Source organism: Balaenoptera borealis (genome assembly GCF_965194805.1).
Source record: "Balaenoptera borealis genome assembly, chromosome: 14".
NCBI classification, from domain to species: Eukaryota; Metazoa; Chordata; class Mammalia; order Artiodactyla; family Balaenopteridae; genus Balaenoptera; species Balaenoptera borealis.
The window spans coordinates 72,127,945-72,142,273 of NC_138875.1; the positions used below are offsets into that span (position 1 = coordinate 72,127,945).

Below are 14,329 nucleotides of genomic sequence, written 5' to 3' on the forward strand. Positions count from 1 at the left end.
TCTCTGGAGCTCGTTTAGGCGGCGCTCTGAATCCCCTCTCCTCACGCACCCCGGAACAATATTCTCTTGCCTCTTGGGCAGGTCCAGACTTTTTCCCGGACTCCCTCCCGGCTAGCCGTGGCGCACTAGCCCCCTTCAGGCTGTGTTCACGCCGCCAACCCCAGTCCTCTCCCTGGGATCCGACCTCCGAAGCACGAGCCTCAGCTCCCAGCCCCCACCCGTCCCGGCAGGTGAGTAAACAAGCCTCTCGGGCTGGTGAGAGCTGGTCGGCACCGCTCCTCTGTGCGGGAATCTCTCCGCTTTGCCCTCCGCACCCTGTTGCTGGCGCTCTCCTCCGTGGCTCTGAAGCCCCCCGCCCCGCCCCGCCCCACCATCCCCTGTCTCTGCCGGTGAAGGGGCTTCCTAGTGTGTGGAAACTTTTCCTCCTTCACAGCTCCCTCCCAGAGGTGCAGGTCCCGTCCCTACTCTTTTGTCTCTGTTTTTTCTTTTTTCTTTTGCCCTAACTGGGTACGTGGGGAGTTTTCTTGCCTTTTGGGAGGTCTGAGGTCTTCTGCCAGCGTTCAGTAGGTGTTCTGTAGGAGCTGTTCCACATGTAGATGTATTTGTGGGGAGGAAGGTGATCTCCGCGTCTTACTCTTCCGCCATCTTGACGGTCTCACAGCAGCCATGTCTGATCCCTTAGGGTCCTGGTGTGGAGGAGACAGAGGCGATGTGGTCCGTCCTCCTTATTTTCCAGAAGGGAGAATGGAGACCGTAGTATTTACCAGGGCTTCTTGACATCATGGTGACAATATTAACTCCAAAAGCTGTAACTTGTCACGCACTCAGTGTGTGCCAGGCTCTTTTCATGGATTAGCTCCTTAAACCCCCAGGAGACCCTGCGATGTAAATTCCCATCCTACATACCAGGAAATCGACTCTCAGAGAGATGGTGTGACCTGCCCAGAGTCACACAGCTCATAACTGGACAGGCTGTGATTTGACAAAGTTTTTGTCCAAGTCCAGATGCCAGAGACATAATATTGTTCTGTTGCCCAAGGCAGTTGCTATTTATTGAGCTCCTACTATGGGCTGGGCACTGTGTGGGGCTTGGAGAATACAGAGGTGAATGACAGACCCATTCAATGGACAGTATGTCCTGTGTCCACTCCCCAGGGAATCTTGAGGGCAGCATCCGTGTGTCCACAGTGCCCAGCACAGAGCTTGGCACAAAGTACAACCTCAGTTAATGTTGGCTGAATAAATGAATAAACTACTGCAGGTTCTACAACAAGCACTTAAAGATGATTGCAGATAAAACACCTCACTCTTGGAAGTGAAAACAAAAATAAATTTGACCATGCTTTTCAATAAATTTTCCATATGGAAGTCTTTAAACTGACCTCAAAATCAGTTCCAGGTCTATTGTGGATCTAATTATGCAAGGTAGAACAATACACTTGTAGACTAAAACATAGGAGAATGTTTTCATGACTTTGGGAGTAGGCAAAGATTACGTAACTAGGATAAAATTGTGCTAACCATGAAGTGAAAAAATTGACTATTTTAAAATAAGAAGTTCCATTCATCAATAGACACCATTAAGTGAAAGAAACAGTAAAGTGCAATGGAAAAGGCTTTCTGCAAAACACATTTCCTACAAAGGATGTGGCAAAAAAAAAAAAAAAAAAGGAAAAATGAACAAAGGACATGAATAGACATTTCCCAACGGAGGATATCCATTGCTAAAACTCAAATGAAAATGTGCTCATTAGTCTGCAGTGAAATGCAGTTTGACACCCCAATGTGACAGTTCCACACATTTGCCAGAATGTCAAAAGTATATAAAAGTTGTCATATCTAGTGTTGCTGAGGATGTGGAGGAACTGGAACTCCTCCAGGGCTGACAGTTGGGTAAGTTGACACACACTCTGGGAAGCTATGTGTCAGTATCTCCTAAAAGTGAGTACATCCATACCTTGGACACCACAGTCTCCCCTCTGCATAATCCCAACACAGATGTGTACTTATGTTCACAAATACGCATGTATTGGAATGTTCATAGGACCACAATCCCTAAGATTGTGAAATCCCAGATGTGAAACAGTCCACATACCCATTAATGGCAGAATGAATAAAGCATGGCATATTCACACAGTGGGACGCTACACACGCAGAGAATGAGCAAACCACAACTGCATGGAACAAGATAGACGAACCTCACAGAGGAAGGAAATCAGACACCAGATTACCTACTGTTGGCCAGATAATGTGATAAGCAAGTTACATGCATCATCTCACTCGGTCCTCATCACAAGACCATGAGTTGCTGTAATTATCCCATTTTACTAGTGAGGAGACTGAGGCCCAGAGACCTTGGGTCCCCTGTCTACATCCACTTGTACCAGACGATGCATTACTGATTGTACTCCTGTGTGACTGGGTTACCAACAGAATTCTGTTGTACAAACTTGAATATCCTCCTAACTGAACACCAGAGCTTGTCCATTAAGGGAAATGGTCCTTGATCTTGAATATCTGGGGCTTGAAAATTGGGGGGAAAAAGTTTTGGATAGGAAATTTTACTTATTAAAATTTTTTTTATTGAAGTATAGATGATTTACAAAGTTGTGTTAGTTTCTGGCGTACAGCAAAGTGATTCAGTTATACGTATATATATTTTTTCAGATTCTTTTCCCTTATAGTTTATTACAAAATATTGAGTATAGTTCCCTGTGCTATACAGTAGGTCCTTGTTGGTTATCTATAGTAGTGTGTATATGTTAATCCCAAACTCCTAATTTATCCCTCCCCTCTCCTTCGGTAATTTAAGTTTGTTTTCTATGTCTGTGGGTCTATTTCTCTTTTGTATATAAGTTCATTTGTATCATTTTTTTTTAAGATTCCACATATAAGCAATATCATATGATATTTTTGTCTTTCTCTATCTGGTTTATTTCACTTAGTATGATAATCTCTAGGTCCATTGGATAGGAAATTTAAAATTTTGCTTATTAAAGACATGAAAACCCACCATGCATCCCGTCTCCATCATTTCAAAAAAGAAAATCCATCTTAACACCTAAACGTAAGAAGGACATAACTTCAGGAAAAAAAAGAATAACCATAGCCTTTCCCAGGCAGGGACAGCTGGTGTTTGTACACTGACATTTTTTGCTACAGAAATTTTCTGCCGCCGACGTATAGATTTGAATCTTGTCTTCGATGTTTCCTAGCTGTGTGACCTTGGGTAAGCACATTCTCCTCTCTGCGCCTCACTGCTTCCTCCTCGGGGTCGTTGCGAGGATTAAATGATGTAACCTGTGTAAAGCCCTTAGCACACTCCGTAAACTACAGAGGCTGATGTAGATTTATCGTCGCCGACATTCACGAGAGACAACAGCGCCACCTGGTGGCTCTTCATCCCGGGCACAGAGAAGCGGCTTCCGCGGAGCAATAACGAGGCATCTGCCGGCAGTGAGCGGGAACCTTGTGTAATGGCCAAAGCTGAGGAAGAAGCAGGGAGAAAAGCCATAAATATTCATGGCATCGCTTAAAGCTCAGGCCTGTCGGTCTGCCTGAGAATAAAGTTTGTTCCTCGGAAGCTACTGTCCAAGCTGTCAGCTCTGGAAGAGGAGAGAAAATGAAATCTCTCTTCCGGGCGCCGCCTCCGTTTCCGCCCCACCTCCCGAACCTTGGGGCCAGGAAGGGGGACTGCTTTCATTGGGGTGGGGGGAGCCGTCTCTTCACGGGCCTTGGTGCTGTCACCTACTGGGGTCGGGGCTGGGCGTGGGGTGTCTGTCAGCCACAGCCCTCCTTGCCTCTTTCCTGCGAAGTCTGAAGATGGAAAAAGGGACGGCAACCTGAACGTGGGAGCCTTTTTATGACGGTCACAAAACAGGGACACATGTAAGCTCTGTGTTCTCCCCGATATGGGTCTTTCACAGACCAAGCCATTAACCACTGGAAACAGCCCTTTGTCCTCAGAAGAGTCATTGCAGGAGAGGCTGTGAGACCTGAAAGACGACTTGAAGACTCTCTCTTTTTACATTCCTTCCCCAGGGTGAGAGATTGATATTGATTTTTCTTTCCTGTCTCTGCCTGCAGACTTTCACGTAGCCCGCGAGCCTGGGAAGGAAACTCGGCAAAGGACAAAGAAGGTTGGCTCTGGGACAAGGTAGGCTTGCGTTGGAATTCTGGTCCTGAGGCTCACTGACTGGGTGACCTTGGGCAAGTCACGGTCTCCTTGATTGTGCTTCTGCACCTGGGAATGACGATGGCACATCCCTCAGAGGTTCGAGTGTGCTAATGTATTCCACAGTCTCAGGTGCCTCCAGGGGCCAGGCAGGCATTGTGAACGTGAGAAGTAGGCCAGGTGTAGGGCAGCAGGGAGTGGTGGGAACTGTGGTAAACCAGGAGCCCTAACCCCGTGGAATGGTGGCAGCTGCTGGCCAGAGTCACCTGCCCCAGGGCACTCAGGCATTCTAGTAAACCTCAAAATCCCAGAATTTTTTTTTTCAAGAGTCTGTGGGCAGATTTAGGCATTGTTGGGCTGAGCTGATGGGAGAGAACAGATTTGGTTAGCAGAAAAATATGGCGGAAAGAAAGGCGAGCCCGGTGCTGCCAGTTTTTTCCCCCAGTGTTCAAGAGAAAGAGGAAGTCATCTCTAGTTTTCGGTGTTGGCAGTTGAACATTTTAAAAACAATGCACTGCGATCTATAATAAAACCCCATGTTGGCTGTGTGACCTTGGGCAAGTCTCTTAACATCCCTGAGCTTCTGTTTCTTTATGAATAGTGAGGGTAAGAGTACACCTAGCTCCTGATCTTAGCAATTTACATAACTCACTTCATTTAACCTTTCCCCCACTGTGATAAGGGAGATGTTAATATTATTCCTCATTTTACAGGTGAGGGAACAGAGGTGCAGAGAAGCTAAGTAACTTGCCCAGAATCCCATATCTAATAAGTAACAGGGCTTTTGTGAGGATAAAATACTGCATGGAAAGGGGTCAGTGAGTATTAGCTATTGTTGTGCAATGGTCATTATTACCACTATTATTAATAACAGAAATGGCTCACGGTCAGGTCTCAAACTTAATTCAATGGCCAAAGTAAGCCGCTGAGACTTTGATCCATCAGCCAAGACCAGGGCCAGCTCTGAATCATGTGGTATGTATTTTTACAGGTAGCTCTTGGCCATCTTAATAGTTCTTTTCACGTAGACATTGGGTCACACTGCCAGTGGGTTTTCTGGGATGATAATTAGATTTAGACCCCTGGTGCAGTGGATAGATCCTCATCTTGAGGTGACCAAGCCAATCATGACCAGTAATTTACAGCTTGAGCTGTTCTGAGATCAATACGAATTTGCTCTTCATCGAGTGAGCTGTAAACCATGGGTAACAGGCAGCCTGAAAAGCAGTTGACATGGGGGTGGAGAGCTTGCAGGGCCTGGAGAGGGGCCAGGCTATTAGAGGAGAGACGAGGCAGAGGGTGGAGGAGGCCGACCTCTGTCCAGGGAGCTGTGGACAGAGCTGCCCAGAGTTCCCATTGGGACCTGCTCAGGACATCATCTCGTTGAGAGAGTAGATTTGATTGGCAATGAGACATGGAAGAAAGAGATTAAGTTCTGGAGTGGACAGAACTGGATTTGTATTTCCGTTGTGCTGTTTTCTACCTGTGATTCTCTGAGGAAATTGGGCTCTGTTCCCTGATGCTTGGTTTTCTCCTCAGTAAAGTGGGCAATTAACTGAACCAGTTGCACAGATGAGGACGAAATGAGTCCGTGTTTGCAAAGCCCTTGTTTTTCCTGCAATGCCGGGCGTCAAGTGCAGTCCTTAAGAGGCTGTGGAGTCAGGCAGACCTGGCGTGGAATCCTGCCTCTTTCACCTCCAAGCTGAGTAACCTTGGGAAGTTACTCCACCACTCTGAGCCTCAGTTTTCATATATAGGGATAGTAATAGAAGTCCCTGCCCAGGGCGGCTATGATCATTAAATGAGATAATGCACATAAAGATAAATCAGCACCATGCACAGGATACAGTGTGAGCTCAGCAAGAAGATGGCATGATTTTTGTCCATCTGATTCTTATTTACCCCAGGCTGGCAGCACAGTTAAGAACGAAAGAGGGTGTGTGGGGCACTTGAATTAACAAAGCACTGTGGGGCTTTGCACAAGGAGCCCCATCTATGTACAGCCCTTTGGGCACCTTCTCAGTCTCCCTGGTTTTCTCTTGCTCTGGCCAGTGATTGGGAACGGTCTTTGGGATCTCTCCGTGGACTTAGCCAGAAGGGCTTCCTTGAACAATCCTACAATTATTTCAGGAATTTCCCCCCTCCCCAATACATCAGCCAAGCAAGAGCCATTCCCAAGATTATTATGGTTGAGAGGGGGATTTAGAGAATATTTGTTTGAATCTGTTGCCTCCCAATGTCTTTATCAAAACCATGTGTTCCAAGAGATTGTTCACAAGAGGCCCAACCCTGTCCTGTCCTCTCCAAGTATCTTGCTAGTCAAGAGACAAGGCGTTTCTTCTCCTTGGACAGGAGCAGTTTGGAACACAAGTGCAGAACGAGAGTTTTAAAGTCAGATCGAAGTTGTTGTGAAGTCCAAGTTCCCCTCTTGGCAGCTGGGTGACCTTGAAGGATGACCTCACCTGATTCCTCAACCAATGGAGAGAATATCAGCACCAGGTTCTAGGGCCACTTTGAGGATTAAATGGGATGTACATTAATGCCCTTGGCACAGTACTTTGCTAATGCTTGTTAAACTGTTATTGTAACTACACATGTCCTAAATGAGGTCAGGGTAAAGACTGAGACTCCGGAATGGGGCTAGGATATCACAGAATGCTCCATTTGATGCTACAGCACTGGGTTACCCACCCCTGCTATTGGGAGGGCTATGCACAGTTCTTCAGTCAGTGGGATGTCATCAGCTCTTAGAAAAGTAAAATTCTTCTCCTTTCCAGGCAGGTAGGAGCTGAGGCATCCCCCAGCCCTCCAAAGCTCTGGGATGCACTGGGCAGGGAATTTCTCCTAAGATCAGCCTCTTGGTCTGGGGTCATCCACCTATTAAACAGCCATTCAGCTTGCTCCATTCCTGAGAAACAGGGCTCTGCCAGTCCCTGTAATAGCCTAGGATTTGTGAATTCTTGAATCTAAATATACATTTATGGGTATCAAGCCAATGACGAACTTAGGCCAGCCTGAATCTTGTAGATACATGATGTGTACAGTATAAGAGGATTACAGGGGGAAAGTAGAAAATGTCTAGGAAGCTATTCAGGGAGAAGTTACTCTCTGTTTCTACCCAGTTATCTCATACGCATCCCCATCTCCCACCAACTCAGCCACACATTCATCCCTCCACCCACTTCCCAGTCCATATCCAACCTAATACCCACCCCATTCTTCATGCATCTATTCCTCTACCCACTCCATCTCCCTTCAGACCCACCCATCTATCCTATCATCCATCCATCCATCCATCCACCCACCCATCTATCCCACCCATCCATCCATCCATCCATCCATCCAGACATCCATCCATCCATCTATCCCATCCATCCCATCCATCCATCCATCCATCCAGACATCCACCACTTGCCCACCCTATCCATCCATTTAGCAAACGTTTATTAATTACTCATTATGTGCTACAACTTGTGTTATGGACCTGGGACACATATAACTTGAGACCTGGCTCCTTTTCCCAAGAACATCTCTATCCTGTGTGCAAGAGCTATACTCTAGAATAAAAAAGACAAAATAAAGCTCAACCAGGTTTTTTTTTAATATATATAAATTTATTTATTTATTTTGGGCTGCGTTGGGTCTTTGTTGCTGCGCGCAGGCTTTCTCTAGTTGCAGTGAGCGGGGGCTACTCTTCATTGTGGTGCACAGGCTTCTCAGTGCGGTGGCTTCTCTTGTTGTGGAACACGGGCTCTAGGCATGCAGACTTCAGTAGTTGTGGCACGTGGGCTCAGTAGTTGTGGCTCATGGGCTCTAGAGCGCAGGCTCAGTAGTGGTGGCGCACGGGCTTAGTTGCTCTGTGGCATGTGGGATCTTCCCGGACCAGAGTTCAAACCCGTGTCCCCTACGTTGGCAGGCAGATTCTTAATCACTGCACCACTAGGGAAGCCCTCAGCCAGGTTTATAATAAGACACAACACGCAGGATCTTGTAGTGGTTATGTAAGCACATGGGCTTTGTAGCCAGACCAACTTGACTTTGTTTTGGGCTCTGCCACTTGCCAGATGGATATCCTTGTACCAATCGTAGCACATTATTAAACCCCAGTTTCCTCATCTGCTAAGTAGGAATAATAATTACATCTCCTTCAGAGGATCATGGTGAACACTAAACAAGTTAATGCTAGGGAAGTTAGCATGTTGACAGAGGGTCACATAGCAGAGAACTGTAGGTGTCCTCTGGGAATTGAGAGCAGCCCCAGATGACAACCAGGAAGACAATGGGAACCTCAGTCCTACGGCTACAAGGAACTGAATTCTGCCAACAACACTGCAAGCTTGGAAGGGGACCCTGAGCTCTGGGAAGGAACCTACTTGACACCTTGATTGAAGCATCGTGGGACCCTGAGAAGACCCAGCTAAGCCATGCCTGGACTACTGACTCATGGAAACGTCGAGATATTGATTGCATGTGGTTTTAAGCCACTAAGCTTGAGGAAATTTGTGATGTGGCAATAGATAACTAAGATATTCAGTAACTTGCCCAAGGCTACAGAGCTCCTCAGGGATAGAGCTGGGATTCAGAGCAGGAGAGAACCACAACACATATTGAAAGATAACCAGCCAGAGGGGTTAAAGCGCAAAAGATTTCCTGATTAACCTTCAATTGACTGGAAAATCCAGTTAATCAGAATTTCTAAATCTTGGACCTTATGACTTGTCAGGGATTTTCTGGATTTGAAATCAAGTTTTCCATGACAATTGGGGCAAATACCCATGGATGCCCTGATGACGCTGGATAAATGTAGCCACTGTAGAGTCAGGAGAAGAAAGTTCTATTTCCTTTTATGTAAAGGTCTGATTCAGAGCAACCAAGTGTTAGAAGATAGTAAGGAATGTGAAGGAAGCATAGGGTGATGTGACAGAGGGCAACTGTGGGATCTACGTGGAGAAAACAAGTAGGAGAGGACAGCAGAGCTGACACATGAATGGAGAGAGGGAGGCAGCAAGGCCAGGACTGGAGGAAGCAGAGCATTCAAGGCACAGGGAAGAGCAGGTGTAAAGGCCCTGGGGTGGGAGCAAACGTGGGCCAGACAGGGAAGAGGAAGGATGCTGTCAGGAGGCTGACACACAGTGTGTGTGGTGAATCACAGAGGAGCCTGGTGTGTCAGGAGGCCAGAGATGAGGTCGGCAGGGGTCAGTTAGGGTAAGAAAAGGAACTTGGACTTCATCCTGCTGGCAGCAGGGAGCCATAAGAAGGAGCAGCAGGATCCAAGTTATATTGTTCAGTGATCTCTCTGATTGCTGTGGGCAGGATGGAAAAGGCAGCTGGAAGAACGGGACTAAGAACAGGTAGGAGACCCTGCAGTAGTCCTAGCACAGGACGTTCTGAGGGATTTCTTGTCTCATCCCACTGGGATCCTTGGTAGATCCTTTAACTCACCAAGCCCTTTCCTGGCTCAGGGTTCCTCACAAGGAGGTCCCTCACCTGCAATCCTCTTTCAGCACCTTTCCCTCGCTACGTCTCCAGCTCTTTTCTTACATCTTCTCTCATGTCTTTGCATCTGGAATTCTTCTCTGACCCCAAGTCCAGGGGGGTGCTCATGGCATCGAGCTCTCACTGAGCTTGCAAAGTGCAACTTACCCATCGCTTCTCCTTCGGGAGCCTATGAAAGCAAGAATTGCATCATTGCTGCCCTACACAGAAAGCATGCAGAAGGCTCTCAGCAAATCTTTCTGCTTGAGATTTATGCTGCTGACCCTAAATGATTTTTAAACAATTAAGTAGGGTCGGTCTTTCAAACAAATGTGGTTTTAGAGCAGTAACTATGATTGGCCACGTGCCTCACATGTACCAGGAACGGCATTAAGCTCATGAAATCCACTCACTCATTTAATCATCTTGAGAGCCATGCCAACTAGAAATGTTCACCCCCATCTTTCAGATGGGAAACTGTGGATGAAAATGGCCCCATAACTTGCCCAAGAAAACCTTTTGACTACGTGATGGAGATCACAATTTAAGTCCATGTCCATTTGGATGCAAAGCTCATGCCCTTTTGACCAATGACTCCTAAAGATCGGCACACTCATTCCTTCCGCAAGGGTTTAGCAAGCACCAGCTTCGGAGGTGGTGGAGGATATGATGTGTAATTAGCCAGAGTTCCTGCCTTCTAGGGGATGAGCACCTGGAAGAAGAAAAGAGAGATGGAGAGAAGTGTTGATGTAGTGCCTATACCGCAGGGATCCGTATGACCCAGTCTCAAGAGCTGTTGAGATCAACAGAAGACAGTCTCATGATCCCAAGAATAATTTCACAATAACTTACATTCATTTATCATAATTCCCCAACACTAGGCGACGACTCATGCTCCACAGAAGTATTTCTTAAACCTCTTCTTCTATCCCAGCCACACCCCATACCACCTTCTCCGCTCTTAACTGATGCGTCTGCTTCCCTTCTCTTGCCTTTTGCATTAAGATTCCATATCACTGAAGCTCCAAACAGCTGACAAAACCCAAAGCAGCTCCTTTGACTGTTTGATGGAAGCCATGGACTTTCCCCTGGGGAAATACTCAAACGCATGTGTGTGCATGCAGACACACACACACACACACACACACACACCCACACCCACACACACACACACCCCCACACACACACACCCACACTGGGTTCACTGGTTTGCCAGTCATTTCAGGGGGTCCATAGACCTCCTGAATCTTACCCCAGTTTCTGAGTGAGAACCCCCACCATTGGCAATCTGAAAAGTCTTCAGCTCCTTAGCATTTGCCAAAGGAAAAGAGCTTCTCCTCTTAACCATGTGCATGAGAGAACTTCTCCCCGCCCCACGCCGACCAACCTAACTCCATCCTTGCTGCTTCAGAAGCTTGTCATTCTGCAGTTTCCAGCCTGGAATGGCTTTCTCTTCCAGGGAGCGGGGAGCTCTGGAATTAGGAGAGCAGAGGACAAAGGCCTTAGCAGCACTCTAGATGTTGAAACACCAGCAGAAAGAGCTGGAGCCAACTCTCTCCGTTTACAGTCTGAGTTCAGCTTTTTTTTTTTTTTTTTTCTTTATTTAAAAAAAACCTTTTTTAAAAAATTTATTTATTTATGGCTGTGTTGGGTCTTCATTTCTGTGTGAGGGCTTTCTCTACTTGTGGCAAGCAGGGGCCACTCTTCATTGCGGTGCGCGGGCCTCTCACTATCGCGTCCTCCCTTGTTGCGGAGCACAGGCTCCAGACGCGCAGGCTCAGTAATTGTGGCTCACGGGCCTAGTCGCTCCGCGGCATGTGGGATCTTCCCAGACCAGGGCTCGAACCCGTGTCCCTTGCATTGGCAGGGAGATTCTCAACCACTGCGCCACCAGGGAAGCCCTGAGTTCAGCTTCTTGATACCCAAGCTGGTTTTAATTTAACCACGTGGCATGGTTCTGGAGACCAGCAGTTCTCAGCCACAACATGGCATCACCACTGGGTGGCCATAGTTATCAGGGACGTTGGAAAATAATCTGAGCTATTGGTGAAATACCAAAGTTGGCAGATTATTTGCTTAAAAAATAAGTTTGAGAACATTCAAGTTTCTTTCTATAATGATGCTGTTTTCAATGCTTTACTTCCAGATGTGCTTTCCTGCAGGTGGGGGATGGTGGGAATAGGCAGTGGGTACCTACCGTCTGGGGAATTCGGAACAACCCTCAGATGCCCACAATCTTACCCTTCATGGTTCCTGATTTTTTTATGTTTAAAACATAAACATATGTTTATGCTGACCCCAAGATTTGCTTTGCTAACCCCAAGAGTTTTTATTTTTCTCCTTTCAGAACAGTGCTTCCCAAACCCCAGTTATTTTAATATCACCTTCAAGGTTTTTACCCTATCTTTGGTTACACATTATTTTTTTTTAAGATTTGTTCTAATAGTCATCCCTCTATAGTTTTGGCTCAAGCAGTCATATTCACAAAATCATGAGGTTGAGTGTTTATTCAAGACCCACTAAAATAAGCACATAACTTTAAAGATAAAATTCACCATCCATGTTCCATCAAAAATCGTTCCCTACACCCCCGAGTGGTACAGTTATTACATTAAAAAAATTTTTTTTAATACAATTTATTTATTCATTTTTTTGGCTGCACCATGCAGCATGTGGGATCTCAGTTCGCCAGCTAGGGATCGAACCCATGCCCCCTGCAGTGGAAGCGCGGAATCTTAACCACTGGACCGCCAGGGAAGTCCCCGGTTACCACATTTTTGAGGACACACTGTTCTAATAAGTGCCCTCATGAGTTGAAGAAATTAACTTTGATCCACTTATTCATTTGTAAATTCCAGTTCTTCTTTGAAAACCATCCATTAGAAGCTTACTACGTGCCAGGCACTGGCCTAGGCAGGTGCACGCTCAGTATTTCATTTAATCTTGGCAACAGAACTCTGAGGTTGCTATTGCTATTCCCATTTTACAGATGGAGAAAACGGCTTAGAGAGGTGTAAGGGTCTTGCCCGAGGTCACACAGCCTGTGATTTCCAGGAGGACAGAACCAGGTGTCTCTCTAAGGGTAGTGAGAAACTTCCAACCATGATGGAGGTGCTGGTTGACCTACTCGAGTACTTGGGTACTGGGTTTCTTTTTTTTTTATTTAATTTTTTTAAATTTTTAAAAAATTTAAAATTATTTTTACTTCTTATTTTAATTTTTATTATTTATTTATTTATTTATTTATTGACTGTGCCGTGCGGCATGTGGGATCTTAGTTCCCCAACCAGGGACTGAACCCGTGTCCCCTGCATCGAGACTGCAGAGTCTTAACCACTGGTCTGCCGGGGAAGTCCCTTTATTTTTAAATTTAAAAAATTTTAATTTTTAAATTTATTTTTAAAATTATTTTTAAAATAAAAAAATGTTTTTTAGGGTGCTGGGTTTCTAAGGCAGCCCCAGATCCTCTAAACAGTCAAACCGCAGTGGGGACATTTGTTTGTGAAATATGTCACTGTGTTCCAGCAGCCTAGATTCTTTCCAAGAGTTTCTCAAAAATCCAGAAGAATAAATATCAGATTCTTTATTGCCCACCACATAATAGGAATATAACTCGTTACCATCAGAGCACCATCCTTTCGGCAGCCTCCGTAAATCTGGCGCTCCATTGACTTCAAATGCATTTAAGCAAAACCCGGCCCACGTAGGGGAGCAGTGGATGTAATTGGAATATGGAGCGGAGCTTTTGGATTAATCATATGCTGAATGTTAACTGTGTATTATGCTGATTTCCTTGTAAATATATTCAGAAGCCCCAGCATGTGTACCTGACTCGGGCTTATACAATCAGAATAGCAAATATCCTGAATGTGGGGTTGGAAGCAGTCCCAACTGCAGTGTACGAGGCCAGATTTCATTTCTCCTGAGAAAAAGAATATTTCAGCCCTCTCCAGGAGGCCTCAAAACACAATATATGGTTTTCTGACACCAGTGGAAGAAGCAATGTTTGTTTTCAGCTGCCTGGTTCAGAGTAGATTTTGTCAAAGAACAAGACTCTGTTTTGCAGTGAATTCTTGGAGAACTCTTCTGGCTCTAGAACTTCTTTGGGAATAAGCCACTCTGTGTGATTGTCTTTACTGGGTGGGGTGGGCAGCGGGGGTTGGAAGGTGCAGATGAGGGAATAGGATGGGAAACAGTGTGACCAAAATTGAGGCTTAGAAAGAAAATCCTGAATGACTTCCAGCTCTGCCAAGGGCATTGCCAGGTGACCTTGTTTCATGAGATCAGTCACCTCCCTGAGTCACACACTTCATTGTTCACAAAGCAAGGCTTAAACCTGCAGAATCTTATCTAGTACTCATGGCAACTCTGAGAGGTTAAGTATTAAGATACCCATTTCACAGATGTAGAAAATGAGACTTGGACAAGTTTTCTTTGAGGAAATGTGAATAAATAAGTCATGGGAGGAGGACCTGGACTCAGGCACAAAGTTAAGGGGACAGCAGAAAAACTCAGCAATCAAGAGCAATGATATTCTAATGCCATATTTTTTAATTACTGCAAAAAAATCTATGATGAACAAAGTATCAACATTTTAAATTAAGACAGGATTAATAACAGGGCTTTGCTGAGCCATATTGAAGCCTGGGGAGAAAGGAAATATCAGTAATACTGATTCTG

General features: G+C 45.6%; 1 protein-coding gene across 2 annotated transcripts in view; it reads left to right on the top strand.

The window, feature by feature from the left end:
- The first annotated feature begins 355 nt into the window (after positions 1-355).
- Positions 356-14,329, top strand: part of WSCD2 (WSC domain containing 2) — a 247,943-nt gene continuing 233,969 nt past the window's right edge. The window contains exons 1-2 of one of the 2 annotated variants that reach the window (XM_082353819.1): positions 356-3,888; positions 4,087-4,156. The gene's annotated coding sequence lies outside the window, so the exon portion shown is untranslated. Of the gene's footprint in view, positions 4,157-14,329 lie in introns of both variants that reach the window. The other variant, XM_082353823.1, reaches the window with a different exon arrangement.